General features: G+C 32.5%; 1 pseudogene; it reads left to right on the top strand.

Moving 5' to 3' along the window:
- Positions 1 to 4,957: 4,957 nt before the first annotated feature.
- LOC141499355 (ubiquitin-associated domain-containing protein 2-like) lies at positions 4,958 to 19,391 on the top strand (annotated as a pseudogene).
- Positions 19,392 to 21,132: the final 1,741 nt, after the last annotated feature.

A 21,132-nucleotide genomic window follows, 5' to 3' on the forward strand; every position in this document is an offset into this window, starting at 1 on the left:
CCTATTCTATATAAGTTATTTAAAAAAATTGGAAGAGGTCTTCCACACGCCTTTTGTGACACTAATATGGTGCTGATACCTAAACCAGGAAGAACCAAGCAGACAAAGAAAGCTATAGACAAATCTTCCTAATGAATATTTATGTAAAATTCTTAAATACAATTTTAGCAATGAGACTACAGCAAGTATATCAGATAGACAGAGATGCTTCAATATTAGGAAAACCCTCAACGTAATTAATCATATCAATAGCACAACCAACAGAAATCATCTGATTATCTCAATGGATGCTGAAAAAGCCTTTGATAAAATGCAACATCCATTCCTTAAAATAATAAATAGAATCTGTCTAAAACCATCAACCAATATTATATGTAATTGGAATAAACTCAGAGCATTTCCAGTAAAATCAGGAGTGAAACAAGGATGCCCATTATCAACATTACTATTCTATATAGTATGAGAAATGCTTGCTGTAGCAATAAGAGAAGAAAAATGAATTAAAGGAATTAGAATTTACAGAGGATATCATGGTATACTTATAGAAAAACCATATAGAAAACCATATAGAAAACCAGAGAAAATCATCTAAAAACTCCTTAAAAATAAACAATTCAGAAAAGTAGTAGGATAGTAAATAAATCCACATAAATCTTTAGCATTTCTATATATGAACAACAAAGCCCAAGAGCAAGAGATAAAAAGAGAAATTACATTTAAAGTAACTTTAGAGAACATTAAATACTTGGGAATCTATCTCCCAAGACAAACCAAGAAACTGCATGAACACAATTATAAAACACTTTTCACCCAAATAAAGTCAGATCTAAATAATTAGAAAAATGTCAATTGCTCATGGTTAGGTCAAGCTAATAAAATAAAAATGGCAATTCTACCCAAATTAAATTACTTATTCAGTGCCAAATTAATTAAACTATCAAATAATTTCTTTACTGATCTAGAAGAAATAGTAACAAAATTCATCTGGAGTAACAAAAGATCAAGAATAGCAAGGGAACTGATAAAAAAATGTAAAAGAAGGTGGCCTAATTCTACCAGATCTAAAGCTATATTATAAAGTGGCAGTCATCAAAACTGCTTGGTATTGGTTAAGAAGTAGAGTATTGGATTAGTGGAGTAGCTTAGGTTCAAAGGAAGCCATAGTAAATGACTACAGCAATCTACTGTTTGACAAACCCAAAGACATCAGCTTGTGGGATAAGAACTCACTATTTGATAAAAATTAGGCAAAATGGTAAATAGTATGGTCCAAACTAGACATAACCCACATCTCACACTCTATACCAGAATAAGGTCAAAATGGGTATGGGATTTAGATATAAAAGGTGATACTATAGATAAATTAAAAGACCAAAAATATTCCATCTATCAGATCTATGGAAAGGGGACAAATTTTTGGCCAAGCAAGAGTTCATTATAAACTTCAAAATAAGTGATTTTGACTTTATTGAATTAAAAAGTGCTAATAAAATCAATGCTGCCAAAATTAGAAAGAAAGTAGAAAGCTGGAGTTCTGATAAAGTTCTCACTGCTAAAATACATAGAGAATTGCATTAAATTTATATGGTTAAAAGTTCCTCGATTGATAAATGGTCAAAGGATATGAACAGACAGTTTTCAAATGAAGAAATTAAAGCTATATATATATATATATATATATATATAATCATATTAGAATGCTCCAAATCATTAATTAGAGAAATGTTAATTAAAACAACAATGAGGTATCATCTTACACCTATCAGATTGCTCATGATGAAAAATGGGAAAATGATCAGTATTGGAGAGGTTGTGGGAGGATTGGGACATTGACGCATTGCTGGTGGAGTTGTGAATGGATCCAACCATTCTGGAGAGCAATATGAAACTATGCCCAAAGAGTGATAAAAATGTTCATTCTCTTTGATTCAGCAATACCAATTCTAGACCTATATCCAGAAAAAAATCATAAAAATGGGAAAAGTCCCATACATTCCAAAATATTCATAGCAGTCCTCTTTGTAATGGCATAGAATTATAAATTGAGGGGATGCTCATCACTTGGGGAAAGGCTAAACAAGTTATGGTACATAAAACTATGGAATATTATTATTCTAAAGGAAACCATAAATGGTCAGACTCTAGAGAAGCATGGAATGACTTACAGAATCTGATATCACTAAAGTGAGGAAGGTACTAATCTAACAGTAACAGAAATTTAGTGAAGGAAACAGAACCAAGAGAACAATGTGCACATTAATGACAAAGTTATGAAAAGATCAACTTTGATGTAAGTAGCTCTTCTCAGCAGTTCAGAGAGCTAGGACACCTGTATTAGACTGATTATAGACAATATTATCCTCATCCAGAGGAAGAAAAACAAAAGAAAACAAAACAAAAACAACCCTTGAGAATCTGATGAGCACTTTATAAATTATCTCTTTTGACTCTATTTCTTTTAATACTAATTCCTTATGCCAAAAAAGGACTAATCTGTAAACATGTTTATCAGAATGGAGTATGTGTGATGCTAATCTAACTGTTCATTCCTGATGAAAGGGAGCTGGGAAGGGAGGGCAGAAGGATATTTTGCAACTTAAAAATATACATGTGCATATACATGAAAAAATAAATAAAAGAAAAAAGAAAATTAGCTGGAAAATAACAACTGTAAATAATAGGAGTCAAAGATGAAATAGCAACAATAGATAATTTTAGTAAAGACAATGATAAGAATAAAACAATGACAAAATTTGTAGAATTGTTTAAAATAACTATTAGGAAAAATCAGCCCTAAACACTTTCTTCAACCACAGCAAGACAAAAATGAACTGGGCATGTAATAAACACACACATACATAAACAACTTAGAAAATCAAAAATTGAAAAATTAAGCAATAAATTATAAATTCTGAAAAAGACACTGAAAAAAATCAGTAAAATTGGAAGCAGAAATAATGACATTCATATATATACCACTAGAAAACCAATAATTTAAAAAATTCAACACCAAACTATAAATCCTGAACAAAATCAATGATGAATAAAGTTGAAAAAAAATTAAATTGAGAAGTCAAATCAATATTTTAACATATAGTACACAAACCTTTAGCTAATTTTTAAAAATGTAAAACCAACTTAGTAGTATTAAAAATGAAAAAATAGTTTTGCAATTTTGTCCAAGTGTGTGCTCAAAAAATTATTCCTTTGTATGGAAAATTACAGTTAATTATCAAATATATGTATATATATAATAGAGAGAGTACTAAATATATATAAATATATAAGTATATTATATAATATATTATATATATATGTAAACATTCCCCATTAAAGTGAGGAAGCTAACATTCTAACAGTAACAGAAATTTAGCTATTACCAAGAATTGTAATAACTAGTACCAGCTAAAAATAGAGGTCAATCCAAAGAATAACCTAATCATACAATATATAAAAGCAAATGAATATACTAACATAGTGTTAGATTAAAAACAAAGACCCTACCTACTGGAGTAAGAACAAAATTCCTGGGTAAACCCTTCTGTTAGTTTGACAAATAATTATTTGGACTCATTCTATTGCAATCATTATTAATTAATTTGTTATTCTATATAAATCATGCAGGGATAGATGGATTCTTATAGTTAGCCTCAAACTTTAATATAATGTTCACTACTAGTTTACGAAGTTATAAATTTATAAGACACTCTTCTTGCTCAATGAAAAGAATGCTGACAAAGTTATCTCTATGCTCTTTTACTCAATTTTCATGTCCAAACCCAGCATGGATGAGATGTATTGATGCCTTGGAAGGTTGTCAAATTTAATTTTGTTATCTAAAATAATTTACTTATTTGATGCTTTTTAAATTTATTTAGATAAGTCTCTCATATCCAACATGTGCAGGTGACTAACCATTTTATGAACATTTAGTCAGTGGAGTTGACCCATACTTCAACCAGTCTATATCCTCTATGTTGATATGTTGTTTTTGACCCTTCAGAATAAGGTCTGTCTGCCATTAAGATTCTGTATTTTATCATGGCTCATTTACATATTTGCATATTTGCAATCCCTATTAAAACAGGTCCTAGTGGAAGAAGGTATCTCATATCATGAGGAAAATCTGAGATCTACTTCATTGGAAGGGACCATGGACCCTTTATTTAACTGTCATTGGCTCAAAGCTCTACCACAGTCTCTTTTACTGTATGTTGCACAATTTTAATCCACATAGAAGGAATTAGGATTAGAATAAAACCTTAATTATCAGGACAATCTCTAATGAATGTATGACCTATATATAAAAGTTCATTTCATAAAAATATTTAGAGGAAAAATGATAAATTACCTTTCAGATCTGTGGGTAGGGAGAGGATAACAGAAAGCAAAATAGACATGTTTTTGTTTATATTTTTGATTGCATAAGCAAATTCAATGCAATTAAGATTAGTGGTGAGAGATCCAGAGCCAAGAAGTCAGACTAAAGGCTGGGACTCATCTGAATTCTCACCCAAATTTCTCCAAATTAAATAATAACCCTAAATAAATTTCTGAGTGACAGAATCGAAAAAAAAAGTCACAATGAAACAATTTTCTAGCCCGTTAAAACTTAGAAGGTTGACAGAAAAGTCCATTATACCTGTGTGTGTGTGTGTGTGTGTGTGTGTGTGTGTGTGTGTGTGTGTGTGTGAGAGAGAGAGAGAGAGAGAGAGAGAGAGAGAATGCTAGTATAGACTGAATCAGTGAAGACTGTTAAAACAAACCAAGAGCAGGACTCAGGATGACTTCATCAATGCAACAGTGACAGTTGCCAGACCTCTCAGTCACAGATGGTAATGGAATCTCATAAATCTCAGAAAGAGATTTATGGAAGTGCCTTTGCTGATACCAAGGGCAGGACTCTGTTACGTTGCCTATAACTGTAACTAGGTCAACATCTAGGGTTTTAGTCCCAATGCAAGAAGAAGCACTAACACTGCAGAATTTGCTAGCCCTAGGGAGCAGAGGTGATAGTTACAATTCTAGGGTTCAAAAGAATGCTCGTGAGGAATCACATGAACCAATGCATGGTACAGGAAAGTACTAAACACACTTCTTCTCCCTGAATCATTCCAACTTGGAAGAGCCAAAAATTTGTTGGTCCCCATAATTACCTCTGAAACTAGTTCCACAAAATACCTAAACAGTTGGACAGTTCCCTCTTTACTTCACAAGTAGAGACCTGTTTTAGATTAAAAGTCAAGAAATAGGCTAGAAAATGAGCAAACAACAGAAAAAATTCTGAACATATAAAGTTGCAAGGGTGATGATGATGATCAAAATATACACTAAGAAAAAAAATACAACACAGTAAAACATCCTGTATCCAAAGCCTCAAAGAAAAAAATATAAATTGGATTCTGGCTAAGGAAGAACTCAAAAAGTATTTTAAAATTCAAGTGAGAGGGATAGAGGAAAAATTGAAAGAGAAATGAGAGTGATACAAAAAAATCAGGAAAAAATATTGAAGAGGCACAAAAAAATTGAAGTAAATAAAACCTTAAAAACAGACTAGGTCAAATGGTAAAAGAGGCCTAAAAATCCAATGAGGAGTAGAATGCTTTAGCAAACAAAATTGGTCAAATGAAAAAAAAGTCACTGAAGAACTACTTCAAAAGTAGAATTCGCCATTAAGAGGATTTAAAAAAAAAATCTCATTGAAGAAAGTAATTCCTTAAAAATTAGAATCAGGCAAATGCAATCTTATGATTTCATGAGAAATCATTGAAAAAATGAAAAAATTGAAGAAAATAGGAAATATATCACTGGTAAAACAACAGACCTGAAAAATAGATCCAGGTGAGATAATTTAAGAATTATTGGTCTATTTGAAAGTCATGATCAAAAGAAGAGTCTAGACATTATCTTTCAAGAAATTAACAAGGAAAACTGTCCTGATAGTCTAGAACCAGAGGGCAAAATAAAAATTTAAAGAACATAACAATCACCTCTTGAAAGAGATCCCAAAAGGAGAAAGACAGAATGTGATAAATTATCTAACAAAAAGAAGTCTATAAAAAGATTTTACAATGGAGGGGGAAATAGTGGAAGCAGGGAGGGGAGAACAAGAACCTTACTCTCACAGGAACTGTCTCAAAAAGGAATAATATATCCACTCAATTGGACATATTAACATATAGGGGAGTAGGAAGAGAAGATGCTAAGAGAACTGTATATGGGAAAGTTGATAGAAGGGAGGGAACTTTTAAGGAAGTAAAAGTCAGAAGCAAAACACTTGAAAATAGGGTAAAAAAGAGAGAAAGAGTGGGATAAATGGGAAAAATAGGATGATGTGACCTATATAACTAGTAATCATTATTGTCAAAAAAAATGTACATTGAGTTTCTCTGAAAAAGACTTTATTTCTCAAACATAAACAAAACTACATCAACTTTACAACAATTTTATGAAATGAATCATCCCTTAACTGATAAATGGCTAAAGGAACAAATGATCAAAAGGACCAAAATATGCAGTTTTCAGACAAAATAATCAAAGCTCTCTATAATCATATAAAAATGAGGCAAATCTCAATTTTTGAGAGAAATGTAAACAGCTCTGAGTTACTACCTCACACCTCATATAATCAGACTGGCTTATATAGCAGAAAAGGAAAATGACAAATATTGGAAAGGATGTAGGAAAATTAAAACTTCAATATGTTATTTGTGAAGTTGTATGCTGATTCAGTCATTTGAGAGAGCAATTTGGAACTAGGTCTAGGACTATAAAACCATGAATCCCCTTTGACCAAACAGTACCACTACTAGGTCTATATCCCAGAGATTAAAAAAACAAACAAACAAAAAGAAAAGGACCCATGTTTAAAAAAAAAAAGTATTTCTAGCAGCTCTTTTAGATGTGGCAAAGAATTGGAAATTGATAGGATATTCATCAATTGGGAAATGGCTGAGCAAGTTGTTGTACATGATTTTGATGGAATACTATTGTGTTTTAAGGAATGATGAGCTGAATGTTCCCAGGAAAAAAAGACTTAAATGAACTAATACAAAGTGAAAGTAGCAGAATGAGGGCACATTGTACACATTAACAATAATAAAATATAATAATCTACAATATTCCAAGACCAATTTGAAGGACTTATGAGGAAAGATACTTTACTGTCTATCTTGAGAGAAAGAACTGGTAGAGCCTGAATGCAGATAAAAGATATTTTTTTCTTTATTTTCTTCATTTTTCTTGTGTGTTTCTTTTTGGTCTGCATTCTTTTTCACAGATTGACTTGCATGGAAATGTGTTTTGCATGATTACACATATTTAATCTATGTCAAATTATTTGCCTTTTCAATGGGAATAAGGAAGAAGATAAGGAAGCAGAGAATTTGGAACTCAAAATTTTAAAAAAAGAATGTTAAAATTGTTTTAACATCTAATTTAGAAAAATATTAAATATGATTAAAAAATTTAGAGGGGGAAAAGTATGTGTAGCAATTTTTTCTGATAGAAGTTTCATTTCCAAGATTTCTAATTCATTCAAATTTGCAAGGGTAAGAGCCAGTCAGCAATTGGCAAGTAGTTTAATGATAGAAAAATTCAGTTCTCAATGGAAGAAATCTAATGTATAACATATATATATATATATATATATATATATATATATATATATATATAACCATAGTTGTCAAAAATACTCCAAAATCACTATTAATTAGAAAAATACAAATCAAAATAATTCTGAGGTTTTACCACAGACCCATTAGATTGACAACACTAACAGAATGATGAAAAATATTGTAAAAATGAAAAATCCTGTGGAACATAATAGTCATACTGTCAGTATTGTGAAATTGTGAATTGGTGCAAACAATCTAGGTTTGTTTGTTTGTTTTTGCAAGGCAATGGGGTTAAGTGGCTTGCCCAAGGTCTCACAGCAAGATAATTATTAAGTGTCTGAGGCTGGATTTAAACTCAGGTACCCCTGACTCCAGGGGCAGTGCTCTATCCACTGTGACCCACCTAGCTGCCCAGGTAGTGCAACCAGTCTAAAAAGTAATTTGAAACTATACCACAAAATTTTATTAAATTGTTATTGACATGACTAGTCCCATATCCCAAAGAGATTAAAGAAAGAGGCAAAATTTTCAACATCAGTGTTTTCTCCAAGGAATCCTGTCTTCTCAAATTGTGAGCAATATATTGAATCTTCAGTATTGACTTTCCAGTGAATAGTTTGAATTAATTTCTTTGTGTTGAGTATTGAATAATTTGACATCCTTGCTGTCCAAGGAATTTTCAAAAGTCTTCTCCAGGGGCAGCTAGGTGGCACAGTGGATAGAACACCAGCCCTGGAGTCAGAAGTACCTGAGTTCATATCCAGCCTCAGACATTTAATAATTGCCTAGCTGTGTGGCCTTGGACAAGTCACTTAATCCCATTGCCTTAAATAAAAAAAAAAATTCAAAAGAAAAGTCTTCTCCAGTACCATAATTTGAAAACATCAATTCTGCAGCCCTCAATTTTCCTTATATTCCAAATCTCACAGTCATGCACTGCTAATAACTAAAATGAAGACTTTGTAAGCAAGGTGAGGTTCTTGCTGTTTTACTTTTTAATGTGCTGTCTAGATTTTTCATAGTTTTTCAACTAAGGAGCAAGTGTCTTATAATTTCAAGACTACAGTCATTGTCTACAATGATCTTTGATCCTAGAAATATAAAATTTGACACTGTTTCTATTTTTTTATTCCTCTATTTACCAGGAAGTAATGGTACTAGTTTCTAAGATCTTAGTTTTATTTTAATCCACATATAAATATGTGATTATTTTAATCCATATATATAGTTACATTTATAGCAGATTTTTTGTAGTGGCAAATAATTGGAAATTAAGATGATGTTCATTAATTGAGAAATAGCTAAGCAAATTATGATATATATATATATATATACATATTGCACAAAATATTTATAGATTTTTCCTCTACATGTAGCTATACATCATACATACACATATGTGTGCATGTTTACAAATAAATATGCATATCTCCATTTTTATACTGTAAAACTACTAAAGATCACAGATTCAACAAAAAATAGTAAGGTATCTATGAACTGAAGAAGGGTATAGTGAGAAAAACCAGGAAACAATTTATAACATAATAACATTGTAAAACTGAACCATTGTAACACTTAAGACTTTTCAACAGAGCAGTGATCAACATTATTCTAGTGGGCTGGAGATGAAGAATGCTACCTAGGTCTTGACAAAAAATGATAATCTTAATATACGTATATAAACACAGATTTTGGCCATCAAAATCTGGGGGATTTATTTTGCTTTTCATATCATGTTGATTAAAAGAGTTTTGGATCTTTTCATTTATTGAGGATAAGGAGTGTGGTATGGTGAAAAAATTACTTGACAATTGCAAAAAAATTCATTTAAAATAGAATTTAGTAGGTTTTTCTCTTAATATAATATGGTTGAAAGAGCACTGGATTTGGAGTTGGAAAAACTTAATTTGAATTCCAAATCTGTTACTTTCTACCTATATGACTTTGAATTTAATAATTTAACTCCCTAAATACATTAAGTAATGCCCTTATACTCTGATACCATAAGGCATCTTTCCATGAAGAAAGCTTGTGCTATAGCAGATAAGTGATTCAACAGTCCTGGAAAAACATAAAATAGCATGGTTCATAAAGTCAGCAGAAGCTGTTTCAGCAGATGTAGGATCTTGTTGCTGGGGAAGAAAAAAAAAAGAACAAGGATTATTGTTGTTTAGAATATCTTATTTTAAAAATGTGTCTTTCTCAACTTCTAAGCAATGTTGATAACAATCTCATCAATCCTGGGATTCTTTTGGTGTCATTGTGTAGTTGATTGGGATACTGAATTACAAGAATACACTAGAGTGAATTTTCTTGAAAATGTTGTGCTTTTGACTTTTTTCAAACAAATAACTGAACTATGCCTGGGACAGGTACAGCATATTGTCTTTAGCCCTTTAGTAGTACAGAGGACTCCTTACAAGATTGATTTTTCCAATGAAACAACTTTACAAAATGTAGTCATTATCACTCTCCATCTTTTTTATTATCTCAGCCATGTGCTTTAATCAATGTTTTACCCACAATTTTGTCTTAGTCCAAAGAAATGCTATCAATGAAATAAATAACATTCATACGCTATCTTCAGGTAGTTAAATTTTCTTGACAATAACTTCCCATTTCACCTGATAAGTTGCATCAAATAAAATGTCATATTTTAAAAGTAATTTTTTTCTGAGAGAGAGAGAGAGAGAGAGAGAGAGTGTGTGTGTGTGTGTGTGTGTGTGAGAGAGAGAGAGAGAGAGAGAGAGAGAGAGAGAGAGAGAGAGAGAGAGAGAAGGAATGCTTATCAAGTGGTATTGGTTGGTGATTTGGAGACCTCTATGATGTTTTATATATAAACTCCTTGAGGGCAGGGAATATTTCATTTTTATCGTTGTGTTCCTAAGTGCCTTGCATAGTGACTGATACATAATAGGAACTTTAAAACAATCTTGCTTTACTTAATAATTTTCCTTCATATGGGGAGCAGAGAGTCAGCAAACACTCTCCTTGGAGTATGTAAAATTCTGTATGAATTAAGAATATTTGCTAAATATACTTAGCACCATACATCATAAATACTAAGCAAATGATTTTTCCATCCATCCATTCATTTGAATCATTATTATTTCTTTTTTCTTTTTAATTTTTTTTTAAATTTAAGACAATGGTGTTAAGTGTCTTGCCCAAGATCAAATAGCTAGGCAATTATTGTTTCTGAGGCAGAATTTGAACTCAGGTCCTTCTGACTCCAAAGCCAGTGCTCTATCTACTGTGCTACCTAGCTGCCCCTCAATATTATTTCTTAGAGAAATAATTAAACCATAATTAAATTATTAAAGCAGAAACAAACAAGACTTTCACAGATTCAGCCAATTATATGGCTCTTTACCAACCTCTTTACATGGATCCTGGAATAGTGAGCATATTCAAATACTAACTTTGCTATTATTCCTGGTGTGTTTCCAATGTTACAAACTGTAATTTTATCAATTGAATCTTTCAGTCATGCCTGATTCTTATCCAATTATATTGATGAGGCTTTTGAAAAACATGACTCATACTAATGTCACTCTTAAGATAATATAAAGTATTTCTATAGTTTGAAAAAATATCTTTAGCTAAAGATGGATTTTTAAACATCTTTTTTTTTCACTTGACAAAAGGATAAAAGGAAGCACAGAAAAGTCTGTTTTGCTATTACATGTGGAGTACTGTGATTCTTGTTAAAGGTTTGTGTTCAAAAATAAAAAAGGTTCTTCAAGCCTGACAGTCTATAGAATGCTTTTCTTTTTCCTCAAGGCTGACCAAAAGGAAGAATTCAAGTCTATTATCAAAACTATATCGGGGTCAATAGCCTTTCTTTCAGAGCCAGTGACCCAAATCAAAGATCAAGGTCAGCCAATAATATTTAAGGGTTAATTTCTTCATATTTATTTATGTGCTGAATACAACTCTAAGTCTCTGATTCTGTGACCCTCTGCAAGAATACACTGCCCCATAACTTGCATCCTAGATGTATTTAATCACTTAACAGCTGATTTCTTCTAAAAGCTATTCACTTCAAATATATATGAAGAACAAATATACAAATATTTCCCCCTGATATTTTGATAACTGAATACTTCACTACACTATCCAACCTTTGGGAGAGAGATAGATAATTAGCCTTATTTTAGTTTTTACATAATACTAGTTCTACCAAGTTCTAGCCCATAGCTTACCTGGGCTAGCATCCTTGGATCTTTGTTCTTCAGGACTTCACTAATGGCTAGTTAGTAGACTAGGACACTGGACCAGGCTTGGAAGACCCTCGAATTCTCATGACTCAGACTTAAGAACCAGTTTAGAGATTCTGATCTCAGCAACTAGAAAAAAAAGAGTGAAGAAAAAGGCTAACTCTCAGGGAGTGTTTTTCAGGCACATGCACTAATGCTGGCACATTTTCAGAATAAGATATTCTAAACAACAATCATCCTTGTTCTGTGAGTTTTTCTTCCACTAGTAGAGATGACTCTCAGTTTCTCTTCTTTATCATATGATGTGAATAAAGCTTTTTAACTTCATGGAGGATAGAACCAAAAGCCCTGAAGGTGCTGAAAGTTTTCTAAAATTCCAATAATTCTCACTATGTAGCTGATAGAAAAAGGCTGCTCCAAATCATGCAATGAACCAACAAAGAATGTCCATGAATGTTCCAGGTTTCCAGTCTCCTAGGGGAAAAGGTACCCCTTTATCTTTCAAATAATTGACATGATCTAGGTATATACCAAACCATTTTAATTTCTATAGATTGTGATATCTTCAGTATGCTTTTGTTTATATAAAATTTTGAAGACCGGTAATGGTCAAGTGTAAGCATTGTTTTTCTTCCTTGAAAGGAATGTGTTTGAACTTTCATGCAGACAGATTCATACAACACAAAATGAAGAACAGACAATATAACAGGTTAAGCAGAGAAACAGAAAGTTTGCGTACAAGTTTTTCTCAGTTCTCTCCATGTTTTTAACTCTTTTTTTTCTCATTGAAGAACTGTACTAAAATTCTCCTTTAGTCTGAAAAACTTTTTAAAAATATTGTATCTAGACTAATGGTTCTGGCATTAAAATTAGTCATGAATTTTATATAGACTAGAGTGAATTTACCTGTATTTTTTCCTCTTCTTATTAATAAAAAAGCATACTTAGCTTAATGTCTTATTTGTCTAAATTATGGTTTTATATATATATATATATATATATATATATTTAGATCAACTATGCCATATACACATATGTACAAATGAAATCTGTACATATATAGAAATTAACATTCATTAGCCTCTTATTATGTGTCAGTTACTTTACTAGGAATGAAAGGTACAAAAACAAGCCAAAATAAGATAAATGAATGAAAAAATAAATTTTATATACATATATATATATAAGGGTATATATAAAAGAAAATAAAGATTCTCATGTATCTACATATATATGCATAAAAATATGCATTATTCTTCAATTGAAAATAATATTAATTTGTTAAGTTCCTCCTATATGTTAGGAATTATTCTAAGGACTTTTACAAATTACATATTATTTGCTCTTCACAACAGCCTTGTAAGCTAGATACTAGTAATACCCTTATTTTATAGTTGAATAATTTTTTCACTCCTTCCTTCTTTCTTTCCATTTTTCCTCCCTCTCTCTCCAGATTCCTGGTATTAGCATTTTTTATAATGAAGATTTGTTTCTTGTTTAAATGAGAATCTATAATTGACATTTCAAGTAATATAATAAAAAGATAATTCGAAGTTTGTTGGTGCAAATTCTTTCTTACTGCCCCTTGTCCTTGAAAGAGAAATTAGAATTGTAAGGGACCCTAAAGGTCATCTGTTTCAAAAACTTGCTCTGTTATCTATAGGAAGCATCCCTGACAGAACATTATCCAACCTGTGCTAAAATATCACTCATAAATGCAAGTTTACTATTTCCTGGGCTAACCTTTTCTAATGTTAAGCTTTTCTATTTATTAAAAAATCTTTTGTTTATATTTGGCAGAAACTCTAAGGCTTTGCTTACTGGTTAGCATTTAAGCAACAAATAAGACTTTCTTCTAAGTGGCATTTCTCCAATGTTTTGAAGAAATAATCAGTCATTTCTCCCTTTTCTGCAGACTAAATATACTTAATTGCTTAATTTCTTACTTTTTTTGGAGAGGCAGTCCTGTATAAGTGACTTGCCTAAGTGTCAAGTGTCTGAGATTGAATTTGAGTTCAGATCCCCCTCATTCCAGGATCAGTGCTCTATCCACTGTACCAAATAGCTGTCTCTTTCATTTTTGATGGGATTTGCTTTCCAAAGCCCTCATCACCCTGATCATTCTATTTTTGTTTTATTCACTGCTCTCTAATTTTTTCCCCCTCTCAAAATTCCAGTATTGAGCTTTTGGGCATGAAATATAAATATTCCCATAGTCTAGACATTATCATTCTGTTATTATTAGGTAAAGTTATAGGTTTTTTCTTTTTTTGAAACTTTAGAATTTATAACAAATAGGTTTATCTAAGCTCTCATATTATAATTTTAACAATGGCTGTAAAGTCATTTCTTCTTATTTCTGTATTTGAGATGAACATTTTAAAAAACCTTATAGCAAGACCTGATACTTAGTTCTGTTGAACTTCTTCCTTTCAGTTCTGTGCTGGGTTTTAGCCTCTCAAGTAGCTTTTTGATACTGACTTCTGCTATCCCTTGCAGTTTTATTTAGAAGAATTCCATAAATATTCTCTTTTTCATCTTTTTAAAATCTTCAACAGCACAAAGCTGAAAACAAAACTTTGGATTATTTCACTAAAGGTCTTTCATCAATCAGTGCAAAGACAATAATCAGTGGTCTTTGGGCATGTACTGTTTAAACTAACACTTGTATCCTCCTACCACATTTCAAGATCTTGCATATGAAGTTATGGGAGAATGTTAGTGCTTTTCTCAAATAAGGTATCTATCTTATTCCTCTGACACTTCCCCTCATCTACCAACTTAATGACAGTAGTAAAAGAAAATGTTTGGCTTTATTTGCTCTTAGAGAATTCATACAGATTCCTAGTGATTACAGTATCATCCTTTAAATGTTCATAAAGGATGAAATGAGTTTTTATTATGTGTTAGGCATTATACTAGGTGCTTTTTATAAATATCTCATTTGATTCTCAAAACAAGTCTTCAAGGTAGGTGCTATTATTATACTCATTTTGTTTTGTCCTTCATCCTTGAAGAAGACCATGACATCAGATGTGATGCCATGACAAGCTCATGAATTGGATTGAGTGAGTTGTGCTGGGCTAAGTCAAGAGTCTCATTTTCTCCTCCAGAGTCACCTGGGTCCAGTGACCAGATATGAGTCAAGATGACTGGAGATGGTCCTGGATGCAAGAAAATCAGGTTTAAGTGACTTGCCCAAGGTCACACAGTTAGCAAGTGTCAGGTATCTAAGGCTGGATTCAAAATCTTGTCCTTCTGACTCCAAAACCAGTACTCTATCCACTGCACCACCTAGCTGCTCCTGTGCTCATTTTACAATTGAGGAGATAGACAAATAGATGTTAAATGACTTAAACAGGGTCATGTAGCTTGTAAATGTCTGAAGTCATATATTAATTCAGTTCTTCATGATTCCAGTCTCAATACTATATTCATGGATGAGCCATCTGTTTTAAAATGTATTAAATATTTAGTTTAATTATATAATTATCTATAGTATATGATTTTGAGTTACTATCTCAAATGTCTCTAGAACCAGTAAGAAAATTCCCCAGGAGGTAGTGCTGCATTTTTCATCCTACTTCTCAGGGTTCAGGAGGAAGTTTCCTAATACTATAACTCATGAATCCTCACCAGTATTCTCCCCCCTCCACTACCCCCACAATTTTCCTTTTATATAAGTTAGCCAACAAAACTTGTTTAATTATTAGAAATTAGTATTGATATGGTAGTGTAGTTGGCATGATTGAAACAAAGCAACATCTTAAAAAGAGTTAACCCATTCTCTGACCAATAGCTACAGAGTTCAGGGGAAAGTGGAGTCCCCAAATAAATTACATGTGGGTGGTATAGGACTGGGAAAGTCTTTTGCTGGAGTACTCTAGATACTCTGCCTAATTATCATTTTTCTTCTGGGTTGCCAGTAAAGTATTGACACTACCTTGATTCAGTTTGTCTAATTTTTCTTTTGGCTTCCAATGCAAAATTTTTTGCCAGCTTCAATGGACTGAGAATGCTGCCATGGGCCTGATAAAAAGGACAAGTCTTCTCACATTCTGAAGTCTCTGGGGTCTGTTTGCAGCCAAGGAAGGCAGGGAGGAGATTGGAGTCAATGATAACATTGGGACTCATCTCCCTATACTCTCCATACAAGGAATTATTTCTTAAATGTTTGCAATTTTAATATTTGATGTCCTCAAGAAATGCACTGAGTTTGTTTGGGAAAGTCCAGATAAGTGACTTGAAGAATATGAAGCTCCATCTGTCATGGGAGTAGTCTCAGTCCCAGAAAGTAGAAATAGAAACAAGAGATAATAAATTTCAGAGAGGCAGGGGTTTAAAGTAGAATGTAAGGATTTGGGGGGGGGTGCTAGAGAAGAGGGATCAAATATGGACACCTTTAGAACAGCTGAACCAGAGTAATATGTAATTGGGAAATATTTAACCAAATAATTAAAAATCTAATGTAGCATGGATAACAATAATTTTTCTCTCATTTATTTTCCAATTACATGCAAAGATAGTTTTCAACATCCATTTGTTTTGCAAGTTTTTGAGTTCCATATTTTTTCTACTCCCTTCCCTACCCACTCCACTTCCCTGTCCATGGGAAATATATTAAAAATATTTCCATATTAGTTAAACTGTGAAAAAAGAACTAAAGCTAATGGGAAAAATGAGAAAGAAAAAACATAAAAGATGTTTTAAAAGGTGAGTAGAGTGTTCTTTGCTCTGAATTCAGAGTCCATAGTTTTTTTTCTCTAGATGTGGATGACATTTTTCTTAAAAGTTCTTTCAGGATTGTTCTTAATCACTGAACTGCTGAGAGGAGTTGTCATAGTTGATTATCTCACAGTGCTACTGTTAGTATGTATAGCATTCTCCTGGTTCTTTTCACTTCATTTAGAATCAGTTCATGCAAGTCTTTCCATGTTTTTCTGAATTCATGATTTCTTATATAATAATAATAATAATAATAACAATAATAATAATAATATTGCATAGCATTCATATACTAGCTTGTTTTGTCATTCCCCAATTGATGGGCAGCCCCTCAATTTCCAATTATTTGACCCTACTGAAAGAGCTGCTATAAATATTTTCACACATGTAGGTCCTTTCCCCTTTTTTATGATCTCTTTGGGATATAGATCTAGTAGTGGTATTGCTGGATGAAAGGGTATGCACAATTTTATTGATATTTGGGCATACATTATTCTCCAAAATGGTTTAATCAGTTCATAGCTCCACCAACAATACATTAGTTTCCCAGTTTTCCCATGTCCTCATCAATATTATTTTCTTTTTTTGTCATTTTAATCAATCTGATAAGTGTGAGGTGGCACCTCAGAGTTGTTTTAATTTTGATTTCTCTGTTCAATAATGATTTGGAGCATTTTTTCACATGACTCTAGATAGTTTAAATTTCTTCATCGGAAAATTGCCTGTTCTTATCCTTGGACCATTTATTAACTGCAGAATTCTTATATTGTATACTTATAAATTTGATGCACATTTCTCTATATTTCACAAATGACTACTTTTTCAGAAATAATAGCTATAAAGAATGCTCCCCATCTTCTGCATTCCTTCTAATCTAACTGCATTGGTTTTATTTGTGCAAAAATCTTTTAATTTAATGTAGTTGAAATTATACATTTTGCCTTTTATTATGTTCCCTATCTCTTCTTTGGTCATACACTTCTCCCTTTTCCATATATCTGACAGGTAGACTATTTCGTGTTGTTCTAATTGGCTTATGTTATCACCCTTTATATCTAAATCCTGTACCCATTCTGACTTTATTTTGGTGTATAAGGTGTCAGCTGTAGGTCTATGCCTAGCCTTTGCCATAATGTTTTCCAGTTTTCCTAGTAGCTTTTGTTACAGGGTGAATTCTTATCCCAGAAACTGGAATCTTTGAGTTTATCAGACACTAGATTGCCATAATCATTTACTATTGTTTCTTTTGTATCTAATCTATTCCACTGATCCACTTCTCTATTTCACAGCCATTACCAGATAGTTTTGATGATGGTCACTTTATAATATAGTTTTAGAGATAACAATACATTTTAAAACAAATCCAATATGTGGCCTATGGGGATCCTTATGTATGGTTTAGTAATCTCTTTTTTTATTTGAGTCTGACAGGAATGTTATAGAGGACACTCAAATTTTAGGTGAGGTGTTCTCTAAGGTCTCTTCCTACTCTAAGATCCTATGATTACAATAAATGGCTTACAAATATTTGTTGAAGGGATAAATGAGTAAATGATAATGCTCTTTATGCTTTCATAGAGTTTTCTCCCGGAATGGGGGAAGATTAATGGTACTTGTTTGAAGTGGCAAGGTGAGTATCAATTTCCTTTAACAACTCACCCTCTGAGTGTTTTTTCCCCTTCTCTGCTTATATGTGGTTGTTATTTGGGATTAAATTTAAAGCAGAAAGAGGAAGAAAATCCCCACCTCTCTTCCTTTCCTCCTCCCTACAGAGCAGGTAATCCCCCAATTTTCTTTCCTGTTTCTTCCTCTCCCTTCTACCTCATTTCTTGACTTTCCCCCTAGTGGGCAGTTCAGGAGTAGGGCCAAGGTCACTAGCCCTATATTGTATGAACTTTATAAGGCATATTTGTCAAAAAAGGTTTTTTATTAATACCCAGAACCCTTTCATTTTTATTGGCACTGCTCCTTCAACATTTTTGAAATTTCTTTGTATATGATCTACAGAGTGTAAAGAATGACTTGCAGATTTGTAGACTGATATGTGCAAGAAAAATTTGCCGCAACTTGAAAGCTACATTTTATAGTTGCCTTCTCATATATAACTTTAGGGTATTTTAAAAATAAAAGGCAGCAAGAAATTTATATTATTCTTATTGGGTTCCTAGGTTTTGCTAGTTTTGTTTGACTTGATTTTTGTGAAAACTAGACAGTATTCATTTGGTATCATAGCCAGTAATTTATATTCTGTTTTCTTGGGTCTGTATTTGTTCTGTTTGAAACATTCTATGGTTCCATTTCAAGAGTTTAAGTGACACAAATTCTTGGTGAGTTTTCCATCATAACAATACATTGATTAATATATTAGGGCTATACTAATAGTTGTTGACAGTTCCCCAAGGTTCTTTAGCAACTGGATCACAAATCTGTTTTCTTGGACACTTGATCCAATCTTTTCTTCTTTCTATTTAACCAATAAAGTCATAATTTGAATGGGAGTAACAGTACATATTCAGAGACAGCAAAGAATGGAATTGTTTGATCCTCAGCTCATGTTATCTCAGTTTGCAAACTTGAGGTGGCAACAACAGCTGCAGGGTGGGAGAATTAAACATAATTGATTTTCCCTTCATATATGTCAGAGATGACATGCAAAAGCTCCAGAGGTTTGACAACCTGAATAAGAAGTAGCAACGCCTACTCTTGATGTTTCTGAGGGATGGTCACCTGCTTTAAGGAGGTGGGATTTTCTAGAGTAGTTGCTTTAGAGTCCTTGAGAACTTCAAATAATGACCTTAAAGTAGTTACCAGCTTCCTACTTCAGTGTTAATAAGTCTGAACAATTTAATTAACAAAGGTTGTGTCATCTGAGGCAGAGGCAGCATCTGTTTCTTGTATGGCATTGAAACAGTCTTTAATAAATCAATCCAAGAAAACGAAGTCATGTTTATATAAACTAAGTTATAGTGTTGGGAAGAGGGTTGGTATACCCTGATGCTTCCATGCTCTTAAATCCTCCGAGTGCTATGATTATGCCACCTGAAAAATCATTTTGTCATTGAAATAGCTAGCATGTTCTTTGCTATGTTCATTTGGAAAAATCAGATTTTTTTCCTTAGTTTTTGGAATCAACAGTAAGAATTTGTTAAATTATATTCATAAAATGCTAAGAGAATACAAACTTATGCAGCAGTTGAGTATCACTCTAGAGGGAAAAATCAAGGTTATTGTAAGTATACTACTTTTATTATAATACATTATCCTACATAATCTTTTGATTGCAATAATAATCTTAAAGGGGAGATGAAGTAATGTATTCTTTTAAAAGGTTTTGTTTAATGTATTTTTTCCTCCAGTTTATTTTTTAACACAAAGCATGCTTAATTCAGGTCATGTCTAATATGTCCTGGATACCTGGAGCATGATTTATATATCTTTTGCAAATTATTTTAACTGGGAACTAACTAGAAGAAAGTGGAAACACTGAGTCACACACTCCTCATTATTATCAACCCAGGACAAATTATCCAGCCCTTGCTCCCCATGTCTTCAAGGAAAAAAGGTTGCTAATTAAAAGAGTCTAGAAGCATCTCTGAAACAATGAAAAAGCTGTGTGAAAAAAAATGATGTAGGGTTAACTGTCCCTTGAAAATCCCAAGTAGATCCATAATGGGAAAGTAATTCAGATAGAAAAAGAATAAAAAATGGTACTATAAAGAACCCCAGTCTAACAACATCCAGCTAGGTTCAACAGAATTAGATTGACTTGCTGGATCATCAAAATAGCCTAAATACTTTATAGTTGATATGTGAAGTAGTTGTGACTAGCCTATCCATTATTTTCAGGAAGTAGAGATGAGGGGCTCTAGTTCACCTTTTTTGTTTAATTCTAGGGTTTAATGTTTGCCTGCTGAAAATTTGGTTGTTTGTCCTTGGTTACACCACCAACATTATCCTTTCTAGATATTACACCTCCTCATAGCCATAAAGCTGGGGTGTTTGGCATCTCAAAGGGTCAACTCAGGACAATAGAGAGGATGTCGATAACATTTCAGTATTAGTCATCATAAGCAGATAAAACAGAATTCAGGGTTGGAAGGGAATGGAAAATGGAAGGGGAGGAGAGCTGAAAATGAACTTTCCTAGAAACAAATGAAAATAAGGGGGAAACTGCAACTCTATTTGTCATCTATAAAGTTAGCAGAAATTATCAAACAGATGCAAGTTTAGGAACATGATGCTCAACAGTATAAAGTTTAAAAGCATTAAAAAAAGAATAAGTTAGAGAGAAAATGACTTTTGGAGATTCCAGTTGTTGGAGGATCCTGATTGAAATAACTGTTGCACCCTAAGGAGCTGATATAATTCTTCTATATTAGAATGATAGAAAATATTGAATATTAGTCAACATCTTTCTATCTTCAAGACATGTACTCTCACGATTAGTGCTATTTGTATTTCAAATTAGATACCTCATCATATTCTTTTATCTACATTCAAAGCAATGTGTAACTCCCTTCAAAAAAGGGAATGTCACTCCTGGCCAAGATGGCAGAGAGAAGACAGGCACA

Source organism: Macrotis lagotis, chromosome X (assembly GCF_037893015.1).
Source record: "Macrotis lagotis isolate mMagLag1 chromosome X, bilby.v1.9.chrom.fasta, whole genome shotgun sequence".
In the NCBI taxonomy this organism is placed as follows: Eukaryota; Metazoa; Chordata; class Mammalia; order Peramelemorphia; family Peramelidae; genus Macrotis; species Macrotis lagotis.